This window comes from Hemitrygon akajei, chromosome 3, assembly GCF_048418815.1.
Source record: "Hemitrygon akajei chromosome 3, sHemAka1.3, whole genome shotgun sequence".
In the NCBI taxonomy this organism is placed as follows: Eukaryota; Metazoa; Chordata; class Chondrichthyes; order Myliobatiformes; family Dasyatidae; genus Hemitrygon; species Hemitrygon akajei.
Window position 1 is genome coordinate 119383992 of NC_133126.1, and position 26981 is coordinate 119410972.

Genomic DNA, 26981 nt, shown 5'->3' on the forward strand with positions numbered 1-26981 from the left:
TCCCGGTGTGGCCTCCTGTACATTGGTAAGAACGGACGTAGATGCAGTGGAGATGGAGGAATTGAAAGAAAGGAATGGCATTTTTACCAGTAACTGGGTGTGAAGAGGTATAGTCCAGGTAGCTCTGAGTCAGTGAGTTTATAATAACCGTCAGTAGATAAGCTGTCTCCAGAGACAGAGTTAGAGAGATCGAGAAAGGGGAGGGAGGTGTCAGAAATAGACTAGGTAAACTTGAGGGCAGGATGGAAGTTAGAGACAAGGTTGATGAAGTCAACAAGCTCCGCATGGGTGCAGGAAGCAGCACCAAAGCAGTTGTCAATGTAGCATGGGGAGTGATGCCGTGGTACCTTTGAGAATGAGGGACTGAATGGCCTTTTCCTGTAATTAGTTATGATCTTATGTTGAATGAATTATTCTCTGAAAGGAATACACTTTAAGTGCACCTGGGTGAAATCTGGTGGAAAAACAGTAAATGTTGGAAATAACCAGCAGGTTAGGTAGCATCTGTGTGCAAAGGGAAATGATTTACTATGTTTCATGTTGATGAACTTTTTTCTGAACTGGGATAAATTAGAAATGAAACAGGTGTAGAGAAAGTGGAGGGGGAAATGAGGGGCAAAGAGAACATTAGGAATGGGCCTTCCACTTGTACTGCCAATCCATAAGGTTGAGCTTATACTCCTCCTCTCCTGCACCAGGAAACCATGTCTTCCTTCATTCACTATTTACACTCCTAAAGATTTATCCTGAATTATGTTTCAGCAGAGTCTTCACAGCCATACTTGGCAGAAAATCCCAAGGATTCAGCATCCTCTCAATGGAGAAATTTCTCCTTTTTTCTGTCCCAATCTATTATCTTGAGGTAGTGATCACTTAGTTCTAGATACACAAGTCATCTTCACATCTACCCTGTCAAGCACGGCATTAATCCTGGACATGTCAGGAAGATCACCTCTGGGTTTTCTAAACTCAGGTGAGTTTAGGCCCAGTCGATTCTGCAACAAGCTCTCCATGTTGGAATCAATTTGGGTGAACCTGCTCCATTAATCACAGATATACAGAGAGATAGGGCAGCAACACCTATGCACAATTTTTCAGATCCACTGGTGGAGTGAATGAACTAACTGTGAGGATGAAGATAGCAGGTCCACATGAATGAGCCTCCAGAGTTGAAAGAACTTGCTCGATGCTTGATTCTTGGTCAATTGGCCTTGTATATTCGCCAATGCAGTTTCATAATAAATTTAATACTTTCATTTTCTTAAGGCCTAAATGCTTTGAAAATGTTCAGCTCCTTACGGACTATGTTAGGGAATTGGAGTTGGATGAATACAGAACCTTCAGGAGGCTAAGACTTTGACCGACAGGAGCCACAGAGTAGCAGTCACACTGACGTTGCAGGATGCAGTTGGCTGGGTGACCATCAGATGAGGGAAAGGAAACGGGAAGTCAGTTCAGGGTAAGCACCCCAAGGCATTCCACACGTATGTGAAAAACAGGAGGATGGCCAGTGTGTGGGTAGAGGCTCTCAGGGACGAATGGGGAAAATGTGCCTGGTGCTGGAGGAGGTGGTGAAGGTCCTTAAAGAATACATTCCTTCAGTGCTCACCAAGGGGAAACACTTTGACTGACATGAGACCAACATAAAACAACCTATCCCCAATGCTGTCAGATTGCTGGTAAGTCCATGAACCCACAAACACCACCTCTTTTACATGATTTATTTATTTTATTTCTTGTTGTAACTTAATTGTAATTCTTTTATGTCTTGCATTGTACTGCTGCTACGAAACACCAAATTTCACAAGATACATCTGTGATGATAAAACTGATTCTGATTCTGAACTTCTCATACCTTTCCCTTTTTGCTTTCTGACTAAATTTAGGGCATCTCAGGACAACAATGATTCTGTTACATTGGCATCCTTATCCTTACCTTCTACTGGAACATGCCAATCTTGAATTCTAACAGCTGCTCTCTGAAGAATACCCATATGACAGATATGGGTTTATTGACAGCAGCTACTCCTAGTCAACACTGCTTAGTTCTTTAATATCCTTTCATAATTATCCCTCCCCCAATTTAACTTCTTCCAGCAAGGTCAGTTTTTATCCTTACTCATAACTGTCAAAACATGAATCATGGTCAATATATCTAAAATGTGCACCCACTGTCACCTGGTCCAAATTGTTTCCCAAAAACTAGGTCGAGTACAATCTCCCGTGTAATTGGACTTTCTATAGACTCTTTCAAGAATCCTCCTGGATGCACTGAAGAAACCTGCTCCATCTGTTTATTTTATTTTATTGAGTTACAACACAGAATGGTCCCTTCTGGCCCTTTGATCTATCCTGCCCAGCAACACCCCAGTTTAATCCAAGCCTCATCAAGGGACAATTTACAATGACCAATCAACCTTCCAACCGGTACGTCTTTGTTCTGTGGGAGGAAACCAGAGCACCGGGAGGAAACCCGCATGGTCACAGGGAGAATGTACAAACTCCTTGCAGGCAGCAGTGGGAATTGAAACAGGTTGCCTGTACTGTAAAATATTGTGCTAACCACTACACGATCATGCTGGCCCAACTATGGTGTTAAGTTTAACAAATATTATAAATCCAACAGTGTAATTGCACCTTTTCTATTTCTGAGCTCAACCAAATTGCCACTGTAGACGATCCCTCCAGTATGTCTACTGTACTGGCATTCTCCCTAAACAGTAGTGCAACCCCTCCACTCCTTTATCACCCTTTGCTATCACATCTAAAAGAACAAAACCCAGGAATATTGAACAGCCAGTCTTGTCTTTCACAAATCTAGGTCACTGTATTTGCAACAGACTTATCCAGCCTCTTGCCCATAATTCTGGCATTGAAATTAACACATTTTAGCACATTGGTCCTACCATACTTATTAGCTTGTCCCTTGCTGTCCTTCCATTCAATTTTATTTGTCACATCATCTTTCTTGCCCTCAACCCTATCAGCTGCTGCCCTGCTACTGTGGATCACATTTAACTGCAACTACAGGTGCTTGATTAGTCAAGATGTCAAATGCTACAGGGAAAAGGCAGGAGATGGAATCGTGGAACAGACTCAATAGACTGAATGGCCTTATTCTGCTTCTAGCAACACTTCAAATCAACACTGGCGCACCTCAGGGATGTATGCTGAGTCCACTGCTCTACTCTCTCTACATCCATGACTGTGTGGCTAGGCACAGATCAAATGTAATCTATTAATTTGCTGATAATACAACTATCATTGGCAGAATCTCAGATGGTGACGAGAAGGCATAGAGGAGCATGATATACCAGGTACTTGAGTGGCACTACCAGCAACAACGTTGCACTCAGCATCAGCGAGACCAAAGAATTGATTGCAGACTTCAGAAAAGGAAAGACAATGAACGCACACCAATCCCCTTTCAAGTTTCTGGGTGTCAATATCTCTGAGGACCTAACCTGAACCTAACGTATTGATGTAGCTATAATGAAGGTAAGACAGTGGCTATGCAACACACACAAAATGCTAGAGGAACTCAGCAGGCTAGACAGCATCTATGGAAAAGATTACATTTGATACTTTGGGCCAAGACCCTTCCTGATGAAGGGTCTCAGCCTGAAACATTCACTGTACTCTTTTCCATAGATAATGTCTGGCTTGCTGAATTCCTCCAGCATTTTGTGTTTTTGATGGATTTCAAGTACTTGCAGATTTTCTCTTGTTTGTGGTAAGACAGTGGCTATATTTCATTAGGAGTTTGAGGAGATTTGATACGTCACCAGAAACACTTGCAATTTTTTTTACAGATGTACATTGAAGAGCATTTTAACTGGCTACGTTGCTGCCTAGTATGGGGGTGGGATACTGTGCATGATTGAACTAAGCTGGATAGAGTTGTTTAATTACTCAGCTCTAGCATGGGCACTAGACCCTGTAGCATACAAGACATCTTCAAGGAGCGGTACCATAGAAAGGCGGCATCCATCATTAACACCCTTTCCACCCAGGCATGCCCCCTTCCCATTGATAACTTCAGTTAGGAGGTACAGAAGCCTGAAAGCACACACTCAATAATTCAGGAACAGTTTCTACCCCTCTGCCGTCCAATTTTTGAATGGGCATTGAACCTATGAACACTAACTCAATACATTTTTATTTCCTACTTTTTGCTCCATCATATGCACAACCCACCTCACCATTGACAACAACTTTAGGAGAAGGTGCAGCAACCTGAAAGGTCACACATAATGATTCAGGAACTTCTTCCCTACCACCATCAGATTTCTTAACAGTCTATTAGCCAACGAACACTGCCTCATTATACCTTTCTTACACTGTTTTTAAATTTTATCACGTATGGCAATTTTATAGATTTCTCTTCATTGCTTCTACAAAACAACAAATTTCATGTTGTAGATGACAACGGTTTTAAGACGGATTCTGACAAGGTAAGTCAGGGTCACCATAAAAAAAGAGGAGGAACACAATTTGTTAAAGATCAGTGAAAAGCAAGAGGAATGGGAGTGTCACAGCAAACTTGATGGGCTGAATGGCTTGATTCTGCTCTGATGTCTTATGGTCTAATAATCTTAAATGCTCCCGTCTGGCACTAACAAACCTCCCAAAGAGGAGATTGGTTCCCCTCCAAGTAAGATGTGAAAAGTCTTGTTTGAGTAAGTCCCATCTGTTCATGAACCTAATGATTTGAAATGTAAAGTCCTTCCTCGTGCACCACTCCTTTGCAGCTTAGTTAATGGCACTATGTATCTCTTTCTCACTTCACTAATACATTGCATGGTAGTAACCCTGAAATTACAACCCTGAATCTTTTTACCTAGCCCCCTAAAATCATTTTGCAGGGCCCCATCCATACTGCCATCTATGTCATTTTGTGTCATTAGTACCTATAGGGACCATAGATTTCAGCTGATCACACAATTGGAAGGATATGCAACCTAACCCTAGCATGATGATTCATGGAGCAACTCAAGAAGAGGGAGAGTAGAGAAATATATTGTAATTGTATTTGGTGTAATCATGGGAACAGATATGGTTCTCTATCAAATAAAAAGAATAAAAACCAAATAAAAAAGTTCTTTCCTCCCCCTGCACTGGTACTGATGTCCTACAAATTCAAGCACACTTCATTCTTTGTGCCACACTTATATTCCCTCAGAGAACCTCCTTTTCAGCTGATATGATTGGTATCCTGATGGATCGTGACAACTGGATATATCCCCACTGCTCAAAATTCCTCCACAGAGCAAAAGAGATGCCCTGAACCCAGGCACCAGGCATTGGAACTTACAATTAAAATTACATCAATAGCAAGAACCTATCACAGGCTCAGACAATGCAGAATCTTTATGGGTATTATGTTTGCTTCTTGTTGCTGAATTAATTTCACTGGTGACAGTGAACCTTATAGTTAATATAAGGGGTGTGACTGCACTCAGAATTACAGTGCCAGGTAAAGTTTCCCCTCCCTGTTGCAGTGTTTAAAGCTTAGAAAACAGTTCTTGTTCATATTTGAGTCGGAACTCCTCAGGGATCCAACACTTACTACAGATATAATCACCTGAATTCATGGTGGTGAGAATGTGAAGAGGGTAAGGGGTACGTGTAGAAGGGATGGGGAGGGGTAAGTGTAGCAAAATACGTAGACAGGACCAGGGAGAGGATACGTCATTGGGGAAGTGTAGGACGACAGGGAAGAGGTAGCTAAAATAAGATGCCAGACAGCATGTGGCAACCAGAAAGAAGAGGAACCTTGCGACCACAAGACAATGTGTTTGGCAAAGTATTTTGAGCTATATACCTATTTCGAGTGTTTTGCTTGCGTCCATACCCATTCCAAGTATTACGCTTGCGTCTATGCTTATTCCGAGTATTTCGCGTGCTTAGCTATGCAATAGCCAATCAATTGATGAATTTGAATCGGTAACCATATTTGCGAATGTAGTGCCCTGCTTTTGGGTATAAGTATGACCTTTGTAAACCGACAAATTGGGAGTTGGCTACCTTATGCCCGAAGTGCGGGGGGCTGCAAACTCCTCACTGAATAAAAACCGTTTCAGAGGTAATTTCGTGTCTCTGGTGTTTTTCCTCAACTGAGCAGGTTAATAATTTCAGGTTAACAGTGGGGTCGACCTGCTCTCACATCGAGCAACTACAACACACCACCTGGCCCTGCAAATCTACTTTATTTAATTAGTTGTAATCTGTTTTATTTCCCCTAAGTATTAAGTTCTGACTTTCTAATAAAGCAGTAAGGAAAATAGGTGGAAGGAGCAGGTTTACCCCGTGGTCACTGCTCTCATTAACACATATGCAGCTTTGGATACTATTTTGGGGGAAATGACCTTTCAAAGGCCAGCACCGGTGATACGTAAGTCTGTGGCACCATACCCGTCTCTGATCCAAGAAGGGAAGGGTGTCATCAACCACAGCAATACTGATGGGAGTACAATAGTAAGGAGCACAGATGAATGTTTCTGTGGCTAAAGTTGGAACACCAGGATGATCTGTTGTCTCCTGGTGCCAGGAACACAGTGGTTAGAGGACATTCTGAGAGAAGGGTGTGATCGTCTGGAAGCTGTTGTCCCATTGGTACTAATGACATACAGAGGGGTATGGATGAGGTTCTACAAGATGACTTTTGGGAGCTAGGTAAAGAGATAGATAGCAGGGTTATAATCTCAGGATTACTACCATGTAATATGTTAGTGAAGTGAGAGGTCGATATATAAGGCTAGTAAATACATCACAAAGGAATGGTGTAAGAGGAAGGACTTTACATTTACGAATCATTAGGCTCTCTCCCTGAGGGTTTGGGACCTGCTTAAACAAGGCTTTGCACACCTGACTCAAACAAGAGCTTTCATGCCTGATTTGGAGTGGAGCCAGTATCCTGAGAGGAAGGTTCAAAGATCCTTCCTTATCAAGAAACCACAATCAGTACACGTCAGTGATGACTTTACTGATTATCAATTTATAGATGGAGTTTAAGCAGACACATAGTCATACACGTGCCCTCTAGTCTGAGATTATCCCACTATCGGAAACTTCCTCTCCACATCCACGCTCCACCTTCCGGGCACACGATCACTGCCATCTAGAAGGACGAGAAGAGCAGATACCTGGAAACACCACCAGTTGGAAATCCCCCTCCAAGTCACTCACCATCCTGACCATCCTTCATTGTCACTGGGTCAAGATCATGGAGTTCCCTCCCTAACGGCACTGTGGGTGTACCTACACCTCAGGGACTGCAGCGGTTCAAGAAGGCAGTTCATCACCACCTTCTCAAGGGCATCTAGGGATGGGCAATAAATGCTGGCTTAGCTGTCGATGCCCACATCCTGCAAACGAATAAATAAAAAGAAACTCTGTTTAGGGCTTTCAGTATTTTATAGGATTCAATGAAATCCCCTTCATTCTTCTAAACTTCAGCAAATACAGGCCCAAAATCATCAAACACTCTTCATATGTTAACCCGTTAATTCCAGAAATATTCTTATGAGCCTCCTCCGAACCATCTCCAATGCCAGCACATCTTTTCTTAGATAAGAGCCCCCAAACTGCTTGATGATCCATTTGCTGAGAGACACAGCAGCCCATGTTTAAAAGCTTGGTGACTAATTCTGGGGGGTTATGAATACCAACCTCTACTCAATAGACAGCAGCATGATATATGTTTCAACTTTGTCTAGATTCTCCAAAGCCAAGTTAAACCAACATAATTGAGTCTGTTACAGACCTTATATGGCAGTAAGCGAATTGCAGCAGATCCAGGTCCTTACTCAGGCAGAAGTTTATTCTATCACCAACCTCTGGATACCATCATTATGGTAGCCTGAGTGCTATAGTTCATAAGACCATAAAATACAGGAGCATAATTAGGTCATTCAGTCCATCGAGTCTACTCTGTCACACCATCTCGTGCTTTATCTCCATAACTTTCATTGCCAGACAAATCAAGAACATGAAGTGGCAATTGGATGGGGCTCACAGCAGCAGGGCAGCAACTGAATGCATGTCAACTATATATATGTGTATATAGTTGAGATGCATTCTATATTTTGTTGGAATTTATAGCTAAGCAAGGATGAGTATTGTGTATTTAATAATTCAGTAATATTTGTGTTGTATTGTAAATATATTGTTTGATTAAACATTCTTGTTCAGGGGACTTCCGGTAAGATGGCGATTGCTTAGCTGCTCCGAACTTTTGTTCCGTTACTGTCGCTACCTTTGCACTAAATGTCTCCATTTTATAAAGCTTAGTTAGGAATTATTTCGGTATCTCTTACTTGCCTGTGAATATATCTAACTTACAATGTCTAGCAAGAGTTCTAAATCCGGGAGAAAAGAAACTACGACTTCGTCGGACGTGACGATGGAGGCGCTTGAAAAGCTCCGAGACGAAATCTTAAAGGAAATTAAAACCGCTTTCAAACAGTTAGAAGAGAAACTGGATCGGATCAACGATAAAGTGGACAAACATGCTGAACACTTATCTCGCATCGATTCGACTTCTGATGCTTTAGAAAGTCGGGTTCGATACTTGGAGACTCTCTGTTCCAGCTTAGAGGAAAAATCTAATAAACTTCTTTCCAAAATGGTGGATCTCGAAAATCGCAGCAGACGCTGCAACATCAGAATTCTGGGATTGCCAGAGGCAACTGAGAAGGGGTCAACCGTGAAGTTTTTCGCCGAGTTTCTCTGTGAGATATTCGGGAAGGATCTGCTTCCAAACCCGCCCGAGCTCGAACGGGCACACAGAGTTAACGTCCCTCCCGGAATTCTGGGATCCCGTCCATGACCAGTAGTCTTGTGTTTCCATCAATACCAGGTAAAACACAGTCTGATTGTGGAGGCACGTCGCAGAGGCTCTTTTTCTTTCCAGGATACAACCATTCGCTTTGTGGAAGATTTTGCACCCCAGACCTTAAAGATGCGCGCTGAGTATAAAGGCGTAATGAAAGTGCTTTTTGATCGTGGTTTCAAACCTTCCTTTCGTAATCTTGCTGACCTAAGAATCAAGTTTAATACCGGGGAATTCAAGTGGTTCAAATCAGCGAGGGAAGCTGAAGCGTTTGTGGCAAGTCTTCCGGCTATCCAGTCATCTTCGGAATCTGATCGGGCCTCCTAAAATGGTGGATAAGTACTCCTCGTAGTAAAATTACTTTCTCTGGACTTGGAATTCACTTGAATCACTCAGACATTATTCACTGAAACTCTAAAGGCTGTTGACAATCTCTCCCGGGATTTGGTGTGTGTGTAATCTATTTTTACCTCTGTATAACTTTACCTATAGAGTTCTACAACTAATTCTAACTTGTTTTGGAGGTTTGAAGTCTTTAGTGAAGGCCTCCCTGTTTGTTGGTTCACAGTTCAACTGCTGATTTATTTTTCCTCTGTTTTAAATATTTATTTATTTTATCTCTTTCTTTTCTTCACCCCCTTTTTTTTCCATTCTCTGATTTTTTTTTTCTCCCTTCTCGGTAAACGGTTGATAAATACTCGTCTTGAATTTATAACTTTCCCCTTCCTCTTTTTTCTTTTTCCTTCTTACCCTTTTTTTTTCCCCCTTCTCTTACTTTATTCTTCTATAATATTTCGCGGGTAGGTTAGTTTTGGTTTTCTTCCGATTTTCTCTGTATTAAGTTGTATATCTCGGCAGAAGGTGTTCTAATCTGTAGTTATGTTTTCTAGTGCATAAACTAGTTACTGTTTGTTATAGCATTTATACAGAACTGCTGTCAATGACACAGATCTGGAAGTTGTATTTGGGTTAATTTTTTTGGTAGAGCTAGCTACTTGTTTTGGTAGCCGTCTAGTTCTGGGTTGTGTGGGTGGGGTGAGTTTTCCAGTTCCAACATTTCTTTATTGTTTAGGACATGTTTATATTTTGACCTTACGAATCTATGTTTACATCTCTGCTCCCAGACTGCTATTGTACCGCTTGATTTTTTATATGCCTGCTGCCTTTTATGCATTAGTAATTGATAATGGCTAGTGCACTTAAATTTGTGAGCTGGAATGTAAAGGGACTGAACCACCCTGTTAAAAGGAGGAAGGTATTTTCACATATTAAACAACTCAAAGCTGACATTGCTTTCCTCCAAGAAACTCATATTCGTTGTTTTGATAACTCCCGGCTTCTGTCCAAGTGGGCGGGTCAGCATTTTCATTCATCCTTTGCCGCTAAAGCTAGGGGAGTCTCCATTCTTATTAACTCAAATATTCCTTTTGAACTCCATAATAAAATATCGGACACAAATGGCCATTTTATTATTGTTTCTGGTAAACTATATAACACTAAAGTTGCACTAGCAAACCTGTATGCCCCCAGCTTTGATGATGTTAACTTCTTTGAACGGTTTTTTTCCTCACTACCAGACCTAAACTCATACTCTCTTATATTGGGCGGTGACTTTAACTGTTGGTTGGACCCTAAACTGGACCGATCGTCCTCTGTTACCAGATCACCTACCAAATCTGCCTTAGCTATTCAGTCGTTTCTCTCTAATTTTGGTATCTCTGATATATGGCGTTTCCTCCATCCTACGGAGAGAGATTATTCCTTTTTCTCACATGTTCACCATACCTTCACTAGAATTGACTATTTCCTACTCGATAACCAACTTATCCCATTTGCCCACACTTGTGACTATCAGAGTATACTGATTTCTGACCATGCCCCAATTACTCTCTCTCTGAACTTTCCTGGTCTCCCTCAGAGGAACAAACACTGGCGGTTCTATTCAGCTTTATTATCGGATGATGATTTCGTAAAATTTATTAAAGACCAGATAACCTTCTATTTTAACACTAATATATCACCTGAAGTGCCATCCCAGATTGTCTGGGATGCCATGAAAGCATATTTGAGGGGTCAAATAATCTCTTACACAGCAAATCTCAATAGAAGATCCCATGCAGATCGAGCAGACCTCATTAACCAGATCAAAGATGTGGATCAATTATATGCCCAAACTAAGAACCCTGAATTATACAAGAAGCGCGTTGAACTTCAAACTAAATTTAATCTTCTGTCCACTCAACCTGTCGAACGCCAACTTCTCGAAAGCAAGAGCCGCTTTTACATTCATGGGGATAAGTCTGGTAAATTCCTAGACAATCAGCTGAGGCGTTCTAAAGCCAAACAACATATTACAAAGATCCGGAAGGAGAACGGAGACTTTACATCGGATCATTTAGAAATTAATGACGCATTTAAAAATTTTTATTCTCGGCTTTATTCCTCTGAATCCCTGAATGACAATATCTCTGTGGATCAATTTTTACAGAATCTGAATATCCCCTCACTTTCATCTGATTTCAAAGCCAAACTTAATGCGCCAATATCACTAGAAGAAATATCTTCTGCAATTTCTGCACTGTCCTCAGGGAAATCTCCTGGACCTGATGGGTTCCCTGTGGAATTTTATAAATCATTCTCCTCACTTCTTTCTCCTCAGTTACTTTCAGTATTAACTGACTCGTTTAACTACGGCAAATTGCCACCCTCTTTCAATTAGGCATCTATTATTCTTCTTTTAAAAAAGGGCAAAGACCCAACAGAGTGTTCCTCGTACAGGCCCATCTCTCTGCTCAATGTTGATGTAAAGATCTTAGCTAAAGTGTTGGCTCATAGATTAGAAACCGTTATTCCCTCCATTATCTCTGATGACCAAACAGGCTTTATTAAAAACCATCTCCCTTTTTTTAACATTCGGCGTCTATTTAATATCTTATACTCAGTTCCAACTGGGACTCCTGAATGTGTTATCTCCCTTGATGCGGAGAAAGCATTTGATCGTATAGAGTGGAACTACCTTTTTGCAGTCTTAGAAAAATTTGACCTCGGCCAAAGTTTCATCTCTTGGATCCAATTGCTGTACCTGTGTCCTACTGCTTCTGTTCTAACTAACTTTCAGAAATCCCGTATTCAATCTCAAACGTGGCACCCGTCAGGGATGCCCCTTAAGTCCCTTTCTCTTTGATTTGGCTATAGAACCTCTGGCGATAGCATTTCGAAAATGTCCTGAACTGACCGGGATTTGGAGAGGGGGTGTTGAGCATAAAGTCTCTCTCTATGCTGATAACTTACTACTCTTTCTCTCATATCCGTCTACATCCTTACCTCTAATGTTTTCACTTCTTGACCAGTTTAGCCAGATCTCTGGCTATAAACTCAACTTACATAAGAGTGAACTTTTCCCAATTAATAAAGAAGCACAAGAACTAATATTTCGTGATCTCCCTTTTAAAGTAGTCCATAATCAATTTACCTATCTTGGAATTACAGTCACAAGGAAGTTTAAAGATCTCTTTCGTGAAAACTTTGTCAATCTTTCATATGCTACAAAACAGAATCTGGTACAATGGTCACCTCTATCTATGTCCTTGGTAGGTCGTATCAATGTTGTCAAAATGTATGTTCTCCCCAAATTTTTATACTTATTTCAATCTATCCCAATTTTTATTCCTAAATCCTTTTTTGATTCCTTAGACTCTATTATTTTGTCATATCTGTGGCAGAATAAGCGCTCTAGAGTTAATAAAATCCACCTCCAAAAATCTAAAAAAGAGGGTGGCATGGCTTTACCTAACTTTCGCTTATATTACTGGGCAGCTAATATACGTTGTGCTGCCTTCTGGTCTTTCTTCCACGGTCAACCTGAGTGCCCTAACTGGGTGGCAATGGAGTTGAGCTCCACTAAAGAATTATCTATATCTGCACTTCTTGGCTCTGCACTCCCTAGCAGTCTGCCCAGATCAATAGCTAATCCTCTGGTTAGACACACTTTGCGTATATGGGCTCAGTTCAGGAAATGCTATGGTTTCCAAGGGTTTTCCATTTCTAGCCCTGTCGCACACAATCACCTTTTTTTACCTACCACGTTCGATTCAGCATTCCATGTTTGGGACAGGAAGGGCATTAGACATTTTGAAGATCTCTTCATTGATAACCGCTTTGCTTCTTTTCAACAGCTCTCTGTTAAGTTCAACCTGCCTAATGCTCACTTTTTCAGATATCTTCAAATCCGACACTTCACTGCTCCTTTAATTCCTAACTTTCCTGAAATGCCTGCGAAAAATGCTATGGACCTATTTCTCTCCATTAATCCACTAGGTAAAGGTTTAATTTCAATTATCCAAGATAAACTAGCAGCCTTACGACGGGCCCCTGTGGATAAAATTAAAATGGCCTGGGAGCAGGATTTAAATATCACCTTATCCGAGGAGAGCTGGGACTCAGTTCTCAAGTCGGTTAACTCAACCTCTCTTTGTGCTCGCCATTGTCTCTTACAGTTTAAGATTGTTCATAGAGCCCATATGTCTAAATCTAAACTATCTCGATTCTACCCTGGCATTAGTCCGCTCTGTGATAAATGCAAGAGGGGCGTGGCCTCTCTCATCCATATGTACTGGCTCTGTCCTAGCTTGGAGAAATTCTGGAAAGATGTCTTCACTACACTATCGGGTATTCTGAATCAGCACCTAGAACCTAACCCCTTAATTGCTCTGTTTGGTTTTTGGGGCGAGACAGATTTATGTCTGGGTCCGACCAAATGCCGAATACTATCCTTTGCCTCTCTCCTGGCGAGACGCTTGATCCTCCTTAGATGGAGAGATGTTGCCCCGCCCACTCATGCGCAATGGCTTAATGACATTATGGCCTGCTTGGACCTCGAAAAAATTCATTATTCGGTTCTCAATTCGGATTTAAAGTTTCATAAGGTCTGGGGGCCTTTTATCGAGTACTTTCATAACCTTCCTCTTGACTAGGGTTTTTTTTCTTTTCGGTCCCTTGCTTTCAGCTCCCTTTTTTTTCTGGTAGTAGGCATTATTATCCTCTGTTGCTAAGTGTATTCACAGTCTGGGAGTTTGACTGTCCGGACTTATACTCTCTATATTCTGTGGTGGTTGGTCTGGAATTGTTGGGTTTTTTTCTTGTGTTGTGGGGTTTGGGGAGGACACTAAGCTCACTTGTCTTTAATTTAGGTGCTTTTTTGTTAAATTCTCTTCCTTTGTAGCATATTGTTATTGTATGCTTAACCTTGCTCTGTATTAATGCTCCTCACTGGGATTTGGGGTTTTTAATTTTGTAAAATGTTTTGAAAAACTAATAAATTTTTTTTAAAAAAAACAAACAAAAAAAAACATTCTTGTTCATTTAAACTCTTCAATACGTGTTATATGCAAAAGAATGTGAATGGCATAGTTAATTATGCTGCCACCTGATATGTACGCTCTTCACTTAAAGTAAAACTAAGTTAGGCGCTCATTTCAGACTCACTGTTTTTTCCTTTAAATTAGTTTTATGTTTTAGAGTTACAAAACAGAACAATGTTGTCCTCAATACATCCTTGTGAAACAAGACCCACACTTCCCACACTTGCAGACCCCACTCAGTACAGATTGACAACAACATATCCTCCACGATCTCCAACAGCACAGGTGCACTTCAGGGCTGTGTGCTTAGTCCTCTGTTCTACACGCCATAAGATTATGACTGTGTAGCTAAACACGGCTCCAGTGCCATATTTGAGTTTGCTGATGACACCACTGTTGGTCAAATCAAAAGTGGTATTGAATCCACATATAGGACAGAAACTGAAAATCTGGCTGAGTGGTGCTACAACACAATTTTTCACTCAGTGTCAGCAAGGCCTACTGTCGCAGATGATAGTTGACCTCAGGAGGGGGAAAATGGACATTCCTGAGCTAGTCCTCATTAGGGATCAGAGGTGGACAGGATCAGTAACTTTAATTTCCTTGGTATTATCAGTTCAGTGTGTCTCTCCTGGACTCAACGCTTAAGTGCAATTATAAATGTAACACCCTGGGAAAGGTTTCACTGCTGAAGTAATGGTCTTTCTGTAGAAGCAGTGTTTGGGTTATGATTAGAGATAACGGGTGCTTTAGAATGTGAGCCGTCCAATGAAGGAAGTGTGTTTTTATTTTGTGTGCTTGATACCAGGGTGAGCTGAGTCTTTCGTTCGGTGGGAGATGTAGGGAGAAGACGGCAGAGAGAAAAGGTTGTGATCAGTGAGTCTTTCGTAAGTTCCAACTGATTTTGTCTCAATTCACAGAACTTCTGTTTACTGCATATCATAGATAGCATAGAACATAGAAACACAGAAACATAGAAAACCTACAGTAAAATACAGGCCCTTTGGCATACAATGCTGTGCTGAACATGTACTTTAGAAATTACCTAAGGTTACCCACAGCCCTCTATTTTTTTCTGAGGTCTATGTGCATATCCAAGAGCATCTTAAAAGACCCTATCGTATCCGCCTCCACCACCATTGCCAGCTGACCAATCCCCACAATCACCACTCTCTGAGTAAAATCCTTACCCCTGATATCTCCTCTTGACCTGCTTCCAAGCACCTTAAAACTGTGCCCTCACCTGCTAGCCATTTCAGCCCTGGGAAGAAGCCTCTGACTATCCACATGATCAATGCCTCTCATCATCTTATACACCTCTATTAGGTCACCTCTCATCTTCCGTTGCTCCAAGAAGAGAAGGCCAAGTTCACTCAACCTATTCTCATAAGGCATACTCCCCAATCCAGGCAACTTCCTTGTAAATCTCCTCTGCCCCCTTTCTATGGTTTCCACATCCTCCCTGTAATGAGTTGACCAGAACTGAGCACAGTACTCCAAGTGGGGTCTGACCAGGATTATATATAGCTGCAACATTACCTCTCAGCTCTTCAACTCAAAGATCTCAGCAATAGCAACTCCTCCTTTTGGTTTATGTTGAACTGTTATTGTTGTTCTGACCTTGGGGTTTGTGTGCTCTCCCCATCTTCCATTTTATTTCCCTCCTTCAACTTCAAAGAGAATCATGGAGTAATTTTTGATTTCCATTCTTTAACTGGAAGTCGATGAGGGACAGATTTTGAAACAAGGCTGCACGATGTGTAAGCAAAACTGTAAGCATATGTGTAAGCATGTGTAAGCATAACTCTGACCTTATATTGGCTATATTCCTTTCTTCTACAATCATTAGCTGTCCCTATAGGGGCTATTCCCTGTGCTTAAAAGTCACTAGACCTCTCCCTTTTACCATAATGTTTTCTCCAGTGTATCCCATCGTTTTAATTTCACTGGGTAATTCTTGCTCTTCACTCAGAGTCTTGCAATCATCACTCATTAACAGATTCACCTGAGCTCCAGTGTCAAGCTTGAATGGAATTACTATCTCATTTACAATCACTGGAACAAACCATTCTGTCTTACCAGCACCCACCGTCTGTGGAGAATCTATGAAGACTTCCTCCATTTCTTCAGCAACAGTATGGAAGTTTCTCATGATAGCCAGCACTTTGCAAAATGAATCTTCTTCCTGCAATTATTGCAAAACTTTCTATAAGCCGGACACGTCTTTGGGATGTGCCTCCCTCCACATTCACTGCATTTGCTGCTTGAGTCTACCACTCTTCTATGTGGTTGCTTTTGGGAAATACCTTGTGATCTGTCCTTCTGTTTTCACAGTGTGCCCTATTGTTTCTGCCCTGTGCAGCTCCTTAGTTTGAGATTGTGTTTTCTCCACTGCCCTACACAAATTCACAGCCTTTTCCAGCATTAAGTCTTCTTCACAGAGCAATCTTTCTCTGAGAGCATCATTTGGGATTCCACCAACTATTTTGTCTCTAACTGGCGAGTCTCTTAAATCTCCAAAGTCACAGCACTTACTCAGTGTATGAAGTTCAGCTGAGTATTGGTCAAAGCTAACATCTTGTTTCTGTTCACATGAAAATACCTTACATTCAATAACCTTTTTTTCAAATGTGACATTTTTACTTGGGACAAAATTCTCTTTGAATTTTGTCATCAGATTCTTCAATGTGAAGGCTATCTCATCAAATTGAAAGCCGTTGCAGATGTCCAAAGCATCTTTTCTGATTGCGTGTAGAAAGGTAGATGTTTTCAATTTTTCAACTGCCCCCCTTCACCTCCTCGGCTCTGCTCACTGCCGAATATATATTGAATTGCTGTTTGAAGTGTTTCCAATTATCATTTAGAGTGCTGGTAAACATCATATGTGCGGGAGGTCTCAGCTTAACCATGACTGAATTTTCTAGCTATTCCCTGAATCTCTCTTGGTGAATTCAATGAACAACAGTAGTTTCAGGGCACAATGTGCTGTCTGGCAGGTAGCTTCTGTCTGTCAGAATATAGCGTCTGTTTCTTAATCTGCTTGCGGTGTTTCTTCCTCATGCTGACTTCTGACATCATGTTATGCTTGTTGTTAATAAAGACAAACAGCAAGGGTAAAGACACCAACACATATTTTATTTACAGGATACTCCAGTCACGGTTTCAGCTCAACACTAGCGCATGCAACCAACTCGCCACCATCACATCCAGTTCCAGTGTGAACAGCCCACATTGCACACTGGGAACTGAAGTTCTTTATTATCTACACATATAATAACACAGGCTTTGACAAAAGTCTATTGATGTGTGGTGGAGAGCATACTGACATTACAGCCTGGTAGGGAACCACCAATAGCCTAGAATGGAAAATCCTCCAAAAAGTAATGGATACAGTCCTATGCATCTTGGATAAAGCCCTCCACACCATAGAACATATCTATATGGAGCATCGTTAAAGGAAGATGCTCTCTTCTTGCTGCTTTCTTTAGGAAGAAGGCACAGCAACCTCAGTACTCACATCATCAGGTTTAGGAAGTTATTACCCCTCAGCAATCACGTTCTTGATCCAAAGGGGATAACTGAGCTCTTCCCTCATCATATGGAGGACTCCTCATCTCACAAGGGGGCATTGGGAGCGGACCCAAATGCAAGACACAGACACTGAGGTAGTATGAACAGGGCAATGTTTATTAAGAATACTAGGGAAGCCAAGGAGCGAGGACAAAATATCAACCTGGCCGTCAACATAAAATAACAATCCTGAAAACCTGGACTAGGACTTGAGACTTGTACTTGACTGAGAACTCGGGTCTTGACAGGGACTAGGTACCTGGGTCTTGACTTGGCTCTTGACTGGGAACTCGAACTTGGCTTGACCGGGAACTCGGGCTTGGCTTGACCGGGAACTCGGGCTTGGCTTGACCGGAAACTCAGACTTGGCTTGACCGGGAACTCGGGCTTGGCTTGACCGGGAACTCGGGCTTGGCTTGACCGGAAACTCAGACTTGGCTTGACCTGGAACTCGGACTTGGCTGGACCTGGAACTCGGGCTTGGCTGGACCTGGAACTCGGGCTTGGCTGGACCTGGAACTCGGACTTGGCTTGACCTGGAACTCAGACTTGGCTGGACCTGGAACTCGGGCTTGGCTGGACCTGGAACTCGGACTTGGCTTGACCTGGAACTCGGGCTTGGCTTGACCTGGAACTCAGACTTGGCTTGACCGGGAACTCGGACTTGGCTTGATGAGAAACTTGGCTTGACTTGATCAGAAACTTGGACTTGAGCTCAGTCACAGGCTTGACTAGACTTGGACTCTTCTTGGACACAGGAACAGGACCCTTCTTGAACCCAGGACCGGGACCCTTCTTGGACACAGAACACAGAGGCAACCTAGAGTCCATGATACTCAGTAGCTTCAATAATGGTCCTGACTTACCACACTGGCTGAGGTCTCGTGTTTGTGGTAACGAGCTTCTTGATGTGGGTTTCTGATGCCGAGCTTCTTGATGTGGGTTTCTGACGGGGATGGTCCAGCAAAGGAATAGCTGCACCCCTGAACTATTTATGTTGCAAGCCCGAAATGAGGATCAGCTGCCTCAGTCAAGGCGCCCAACGGAACAAGGGGAAAAAGGTATAACCGGAATACGGAATCCACAGACTGGACCATGAACCGGAATACAGACTTCACGGACTGGACCGTGACATATTGTTGATATTTATTGTTTATTTTATCTGTTGTATTTGCATAGCTTGTTGTCTTTTGCACGCTGGTCTCTTGTCCATCCCATTGGATGTGGCCTTTCATTCACTCTGTTGCTCTATATGACCATAAGAAAACCGCCGCTGCCTGTAAGGAATTCGTACCTTCTCCCTGTGACTATGTTAAACTCCTCTTCCGATTTGTATATTCTTTAATTGAAAATCAATAAAAAAGATTGGAAAATGAAAATGAGAGTTAACAGAATTGTTGAAAAATGCAGAGAACAACAGATTACAGAGAGAGAACACCAAGTTCTGAATGAGAATGTGCCACATTCTCTGCTTTGGAGACAGGGAATTGATCGGAAATGATTGGGACCCCTTTAGAGTCGACGTATGAGGGTTTATTTACAGCTCTGACATGTTCATTTAAAGGAGCCATCCAGAACTGCTGGTGAACTTGGTTGCAGGTTAAAGTGCATGATATGAAACACTTCTTTCACCTCCCTCCAACAGGATGTAACACTCTAGAAATGAACATTTACTCCAACACTATAGATTAGAATTCTACTGATCACCCAAACGATGGGAGAAGAGTATGAAGTGTTTTCTTGTAAAGGTGGAGATACCACTGATGATATAGTCTGGACAGGGCTTATGCTGTAGTAGTGGACCAAGCAAGACTGAATTAATCATGTATACCTGTACACACGTTAAAATGATATACAATTCAGCACTATAGTGCGATGGGGAGGGTAGAAGGACAGACATGGAATACTGAAAAGAGAAGAGGATTCCACCAACGTGGAATATCCAGCTGGTAGCAATGTGATGGGGAAAGTTGTTTAATATAATTCATGCAAACTATACAAATATGACTACAATACCACCTGCTACACCATCTCCACAGGCAATAGTATTTTCCACCACTGTACAACTGGAGAGTGATGAGGCCATTACACAAGTGACTGGTCAAGCACTGGTGACAACACCTACTAGAGAGAAGGTAACATTGGAACCTATAATAAACATGTGCTGTTAATCTCAAAATTAATTGGTCTTGCTATCCCTACTCACTGTCCAACTGTCACACAATTACCTCAACGTTGGTTGAAGGAATAATTAGCAGAGAAGGAACTTAAAGCCATAGATCCTGTAGAGAGCTGGAGGAAATCCTGGGGTGAGGGTATATTGGCAGTAAGATCTGCAATGAGCATTCCAGATGGAGCAGAACTATAAGCAGTTTGAGCACCCGAAGTGTAATGTCAGGGGTGTAACGGGTAATTGTGAGTGATAGCACAGGGTTACTAAGATATGACTGATGTGAGCAAAACAGGAGAAAATGTGTGTTCCTGAATGAGGTAAGGATCCTGGACTCTTATGAGGAAATGATAAATATTGTTCTGGACAGGATGGGAAAACATTTCAAGAAGAAGATGAGGAAGTCATGTGCTCTGCGTATTCTATACGGCTACTTTCCCAAGTGAGCGGTGGTCTGCAGCAATGAACTGAACATTAAGTCCCTAACTGGATATTGACCCAGCAGCTTAGACAATGGAGCAATGTCTCGCTACCTGACTGTCTGTGTATTGCCTTAACCAGAGCAAGCCAGATAGATTAGGTTTGTCAGGATTCCCTGGTAAATACTTGTTCAGACCTCAGCAAATACCTCACCCGCTGCAAAATAAGATCTTTGTTCCATAAAACAACAACACACACAAAATGCTGGTGGAACACAGCAGGCCAGCCAGCATCTATAGGGAGAAGCGCTGTCGACGTTTCGTGCCGAGACCATTCGTCCTGACAGCGCTCCTCCCTATAGATACTGCCCGGCCTGCTGTGTTCCACCGGCATTTTGTGTGTGTTGTTGTTAGAATTTCCAGCATCTGCAGATTCCTCGTGTTTGCTCTTTGTTCCACACCAAGTTCTCAAATTATACCCGAACAGGCATAATATAATTGTCCATACACTTACACGCCCAATATCAATCAATGTGAGAATATCAACAGTTCCGCGGTGAAAACATTTAAGACCAACTTCATGCATGTAAGATGTGACAACAAGGAGATTCTGAGAGACTTTGTGGCTACAGAGTTAACGCTCATTCCACCCCTCCACCCTGACTGGTAGATCAAGGGAGGGGTTAATACAGGAGTGGTCAGAAGAGAACAAACACAGATGGAACCATGCAAATGAAGCAAGGAGACATCACGAGAAAAAACTGCACTTGAAGAGGCTTGGCATTGGGGATTAAATGTTTACATCAGTCCTTTGGAATAGCTGGTCGAACAATTAGTGGCATCGGTAGCTTTGTTAGTTATGTTTTGTTGTTATAGGAATAGGTATAAGAGGTTAGAGTCCTTTTTGTTAATTAAGAAATAAGTAAAATTTCAAGTTGAAATAAACAAGTTTTGTAGCCTGGGGAAAAATACACACGCAGGACAACAAATACTTCATCGAGCCTTTAATTTCTTTACCTGTTTTAGATGTTTTAATGCAGGAAGATGACAAAATAAAAATGACAAAATGAATGAAAAAAACACAGTTCCTGCTGTTACAATCCCAGTTTAATTTCAGTCCACATGTTTGTATGTTGTATGAAAATAAATGAAACAAAATATACAAAACCAATCCGACAGTGGCAACTTTTGGCACACATGTGCTTAACGTTCACACGTATGCCAGACCCTGAAACGAGTTTTCCTCGCTCATACTACTAGGCCGATAAGGAACTTTACATAACCACGCTATCCAGCACCAATCCCTTAATTGCAAAAAACTTTCATTACCAAATCTGGGAAAACCACTCAAGTATCATTCTCTTTAGAACTTGTTTGCTATTATTTCTACTTGCAGATGCAAAATAACATCACCTTTTTCTCTTAAAGGCCCAGGCAGATATTTTAGCATTAAAAGGGTGAACAGATAAGTGCACTTTAACAGTAAAAAATGATTTTCAACGGTCACCTGGTTACATATGGGATTGGGACAGTGACGAGGAAGGTGTGAGTGCTCTACGTTATCTAAACCGCCCTGGAGATGACATAAGTTAAGGGAGAATTGTATGTGAACAAAGACCCTCCTGAAGGTTTGATCACCCAGAAGGAGGAGTGTAAATGAACAGTCACTGTGATGAGACTGACTAAGTCAAAGCCCAAAAGAGGAAACGTAGGAGCGCCAGTTAACATCCAGGAGGAACAGAGTATTCTTGGGTCTATCACAGCAGAGAGATAAACACAGCTGATCACGTAACAGAGAAACAAACGGGTTTTCCACAGGGTTGTTATCGGGCAAAGGAATTCTGTTACAATTTCAAACTTGCTCAACCAGAAAATGGTGATCACAAAAACGTGACCGATAATAAATCATGCTGGGAACCATCTGAACAACAAACTCAAAACTGCAGCAGATTGCCTTGATATTAAAAGGTAGTAGTGGGACTGCACGCAGCCTACATAGCACAAAGGCACTATCACATTACATTCTAGAAAACTTATCTCACTCTTGATCTAAACAGCACATACAGGGTAGAGATTGTATGTGTTGCAGAGGTGGTGGTGGAAGGAGGAAGTAGACAAAAATTGTGTAAGAATAATGAAGGCTTAAAAATGCAGAGAATTCATTCGAAAACAAGTGACTCCCCTGATGGTGTCAACTTGTTATACTGAAAAAGTTTGTTTGAAAGGTAACTACGGACTCCGTATGAATCCGTTTCATTTACAAAATATAGAAGGATAATACCAGGAATAAAAGAGCCCTGAAGTGTCATAGGATTGGAGAATGAGGACCGGGATGCAAATTGGCACGTTAAATTTCATGTTATTATGGGAAATGTGAGGAGAGATTGCTGCACCTCTGGCAATGAAATTTGGGAATTTGGGAATAGTGACAGAGGATTGAAAGGTAGAAAATATTATTCCATTGTTCAAGAAGGGTAATAACAATACTCTTTGGAATTATGCATTAATGGATCTTACATCAGTGGTAGCGAAAGTATAGCAGAGGATTCTCAGAGACAAAGAAGTTGGTGAGATACAGTCTGATTAGGTATAGTCAGTATGGCTTTGTGAGGGATAGGTTATGCCTCATGAGCTTGATTGAATTATTTGAGGATGTGACAAAAGATTGATGAAGGCAGAGCAGTGGATGTGCTGCACAGTGGTGCTGGAAAGGTGGTGATCCCTGTAGAATTTTTTTTCTATTTCTGCACAAATATCACTTAAAATGTGATCAGATATTCATGTAAATCCTAAAACTAGATAGAGAGAGCTAAATTAAATAAAACATGATACTTGTCCACTTACTTGGTGAGAATGAGTATCCAATATTGCATGTATTTGTTGGAAAAATATGTGAACTTTTGCTTTCAATAACTGGTGTGACACCCTTGTACAGCCATAACTTCAACCAAACGTTTCCAGTAACCGTTGATCAGTCTTGCACATCAGCTTGGAGGAATTTTAGAGCTTTTTTCCTTACAAAACTGCTTCAACTCTGGGATGTTGGTGGGCTTCCTTGCATGATCTGCTTGCTTCAGGTCCTTCCACAACATTTCTATAGGATATTGGTCAGGACTTTGACTCGGCCATTTCAAAACACGGATAATCTTCTTTTCAAACCATTCTGTTGTTGATTTACCTTTGTCTTTCAGCTCATTTTTTGTTGTCTTATCCAACTTCTATTAAGCTTCAGGTGATGGCTGACTACCCTGTCATTCTCCTGTAAAATGTCTTGATACAATCTTGACTTCATTATTCATACTTCCCTCAACAAACATAAATCATGCTGGGAACCATCCGGACCATTATGTTTTGGTCTTGGTGTGCAGTGTCCCTTTTCCTTCAATCATAGCAACGTGCATTGCTGCCAAAAAGTTCAACTTTTGTTTCTTCTATTCACAGAACTTTATCTCACAAGCATTGTAGAACATCCAGGTGGTCCTTTACAAACTTGAGACATGCAGCAAAGTCTTTTCTAGAGAGCATTGGTTTCCTCCATGGTGTCCTTCCATGAACACTATTCCTGTTCTGTGTTTTTCTTATAGTGGACACATGAACAGAGGCCTTATCAAGTTGTAGGCATTTCTGCAAGTCTTTTGCTGTTACCCTTGGGTGCTTTTGCACCTCCTTCAGCATTGCAAGTTGTGATCTTGGTGTGACCTTTGCAGGATACCCACTCCTAGGGAAAGTAGCAACAGTACTGAGTTTCCTCCATTTGGAGACAATTTCTCTTACTGTGGACTGATGAACACTTAGGTATTTAGAAGTGCTTTTGTAGCCTTTTCCAGCTTCATGCATCTCTACAATTCTTCTAATGTCCTCTGAAAGTTGTTTTGACTGAGGCATGGTGCACATAAACAGATCTTTCTTGAGAAGAGCAGGCTGTCAGTAACCTGACTGTGTGTCTTTACTATAGGACAGGGCACCTCTACAATCCACACCTCAAATCTCATCTCATTGATTGTGGAAATAGCATTACCCCAGAGCTTTACATTCTTTTCCCAACAAACACATGTAATGAGCAAGTATAATGTCTTTTGTGTTAATTATTTAATTGGGTTCTCTAGTTTAAGGACTTGCATGAAGATCTGATCTTATTTTGGGTCACATTTATGCAAAAATAGAGAAAATTCTATAGGGTTCACAGATTTTCCAGCACTACTATTAGTTTCTTGTGGTGAATGTCTTGCCGGCTGAAACACAAGTCTTTCTTTACGCCACCAAGGCTTATTAACTCAAAGAGCTCAGCATTTTGGGTTGCTCTAGATTTCTAGGCCCAACAGAATTCTGTTGTAGTTATGAATAGCTATGTGAGTGATTGGTACTCCATCCAACTCGAATATCAATTTCCTCCACCACAAAGTAGACATACAGCATCAGAGACATTCATGGTTGTGTGTGCCTTTCCTTCAGTCATGTGTTAGTTACATCTCATCCTAATACGTTAATACACATCCAAGGTCCGTTCTTATCTGGCATCATCGTTACTTGTATCAGTCACTATTGGTCTCTGCACTTAATAGACTAACCCTTTGCTATCAGTGGCCCTTCTATTAGTGCACACGACAGAAAAAGGTGCCATTTGTTAAATATTGAGAAACTGAAATGTTGAGTAATTGGCCAGTTTTGATGTTCAAAGAGATTTAGTTCCTGTACAAAACTCACTGATGTCTAACAGGCAAGTGTAGCGAACAATGGGAGTAAAATTTGCCTTAGTTTTTGTTAAAGTTAGAGGGTGTACTTACAAAATAATGGCTGATTACAATGGTTCAGACCTTGCTGATACTCAAGAGAAATACCAGCTCTTCTAATACTGTCTACACACTGAACAAGTAAAAATATTTTTTAAATCCGCAGATCACGACCCAATGCCATTTAGTGAAGTGAGAAGTCGATATATAAGGCCAGTAAATACATCACAAAGGAGTGGTGTAAGAGGAAGGACTTTACATTTATGAATCATTAGGCTCTCTCCCTGAGGGTTTGGGACCTGCTTAAACAAGGCTTTGCACAACTGATCAAACAAGAGCTTTCATGCCTGATTTGGAGTGGAGCCAGTATCCTGCGAGGAAGGTTCAAAGATCCTTCTTTATCAAGAAACCACAATCAGTACACACCAGTGATGACTTTACTGATGATCAATTTATAGATGGAATTTAAGCAGACACATATTCATTCACGTGCCCTCTAGTCTGAGACTATCCCACTATCGGAAACTTCCTCTCCACATCCACGCTCCACCTTCCGGGCACACGATCACTGCCATCTAGAAGGACGAGAAGAGCAGATACTTGGAAACGCCATCACTTGGAAATCCCCCTCCAAGTCACTCACCATCCTGACCATCCTTCATTGTCACTGGGTCAAGATCATGGAGTTCCCTCCCTAACGGCACTGTGGGTGTACCTACACCTCAGGGACTGCAGCGGTTCAAGAAGGCAGCTCATCACCACCTTCTCAAGGGCATCTAGGGATGGGCAATAAATGCTGGCTTAGCTGTCGATGCCCACATTCTGCAAACGAATAAATAAAAAGAAACTCTGTTTAGGGCTTTCAGTATTTTATAGGCATCAATGGCATCCCCTTCATTCTTCTAAACTTCAGCAAATACAGGCCCAAAATCATCAAACACTCTTCATATGTTAACCAGTTAATTCCAGAAATATTCTTATGTTTTAGAGTTACAAAACAGAACAATGTTGTCCTCAATACATCCTTGTGGAACAAGACCCACACTTCCCACACTTGCAGACCCCACTCAGTACAGATTGGCAACAACATATCCTCCACGATCTCCATCAGCACAGGTGCACTTCAGGGCTGTGTGCTTAGTCCTCTGTTCCACACGCCATAAGATTATGACTGTGTAGCTAAACATGGCTCCAGTGCCATATTTGAGTTTGCTGATGACACCACTGTTGGTCAAATCAAAAGTGGTATTGAATCCACATATAGGACAGAAACTGAAAATCTGGCTGAGTGGTGCTACAACACAATTTTTCACTCAGTGTCAGCAAGGCCTACTGTCGCAGATGATAGTTGACCTCAGGAGGGGGAAACTGGACATTCCTGAGCTAGTCCTCATTAGGGATCAGTGGTGGAGAGGATCAGTAACTTTAATTTCTTTGGTATTATCAGTTCAATGTGTCTCTCCTGGGCCCAGCATTTAAGTGCAATTATAAATGTAACACCCTGGGAAAGGTTTCACTCTGATGTAATGGTCTTTCGGTAGAAGCAGTGTTTGGGTTATGATTAGAGATAATGGGTGCTTTAGAATGTGAGCCGTCGAATGCAGGAAGTGTGTTTTTATTTTGTGTGTCTGATACCAGGATGAGATGTGTCTTTCGTTTGGCGGGAGATGTAGGGAGAAGACGGCAGAGAGAAGATGTTGTAGGACTGGACCTGGAGTGGAACAGTGATTCAAAGAAGCCCTGGGAGATTGATGGAGGATCAGCAAAGGGGAAACCATGAGCTCCAACTTGTGCACGTTACACTGTTTCATTCAAATGGGCCCTTTTCTTTTTTTTTGCTTTTTCTTTACTACTCGAGTAGTCAAATTAAGAATTACAAAGTCAAATCCTTTAATTTTA

The 26981-nt window shown here is 41.6% G+C and overlaps 1 long non-coding RNA gene across 1 annotated transcript; it reads left to right on the top strand.

The window, feature by feature from the left end:
• The first annotated feature begins 3276 nt into the window (after window positions 1-3276).
• Window positions 3277-26981, top strand: LOC140725338 (uncharacterized). Its single transcript, XR_012098322.1, has 2 exons — window positions 3277-3498; window positions 26756-26981. It is a non-coding gene; the product is annotated as an uncharacterized lncRNA (long non-coding RNA).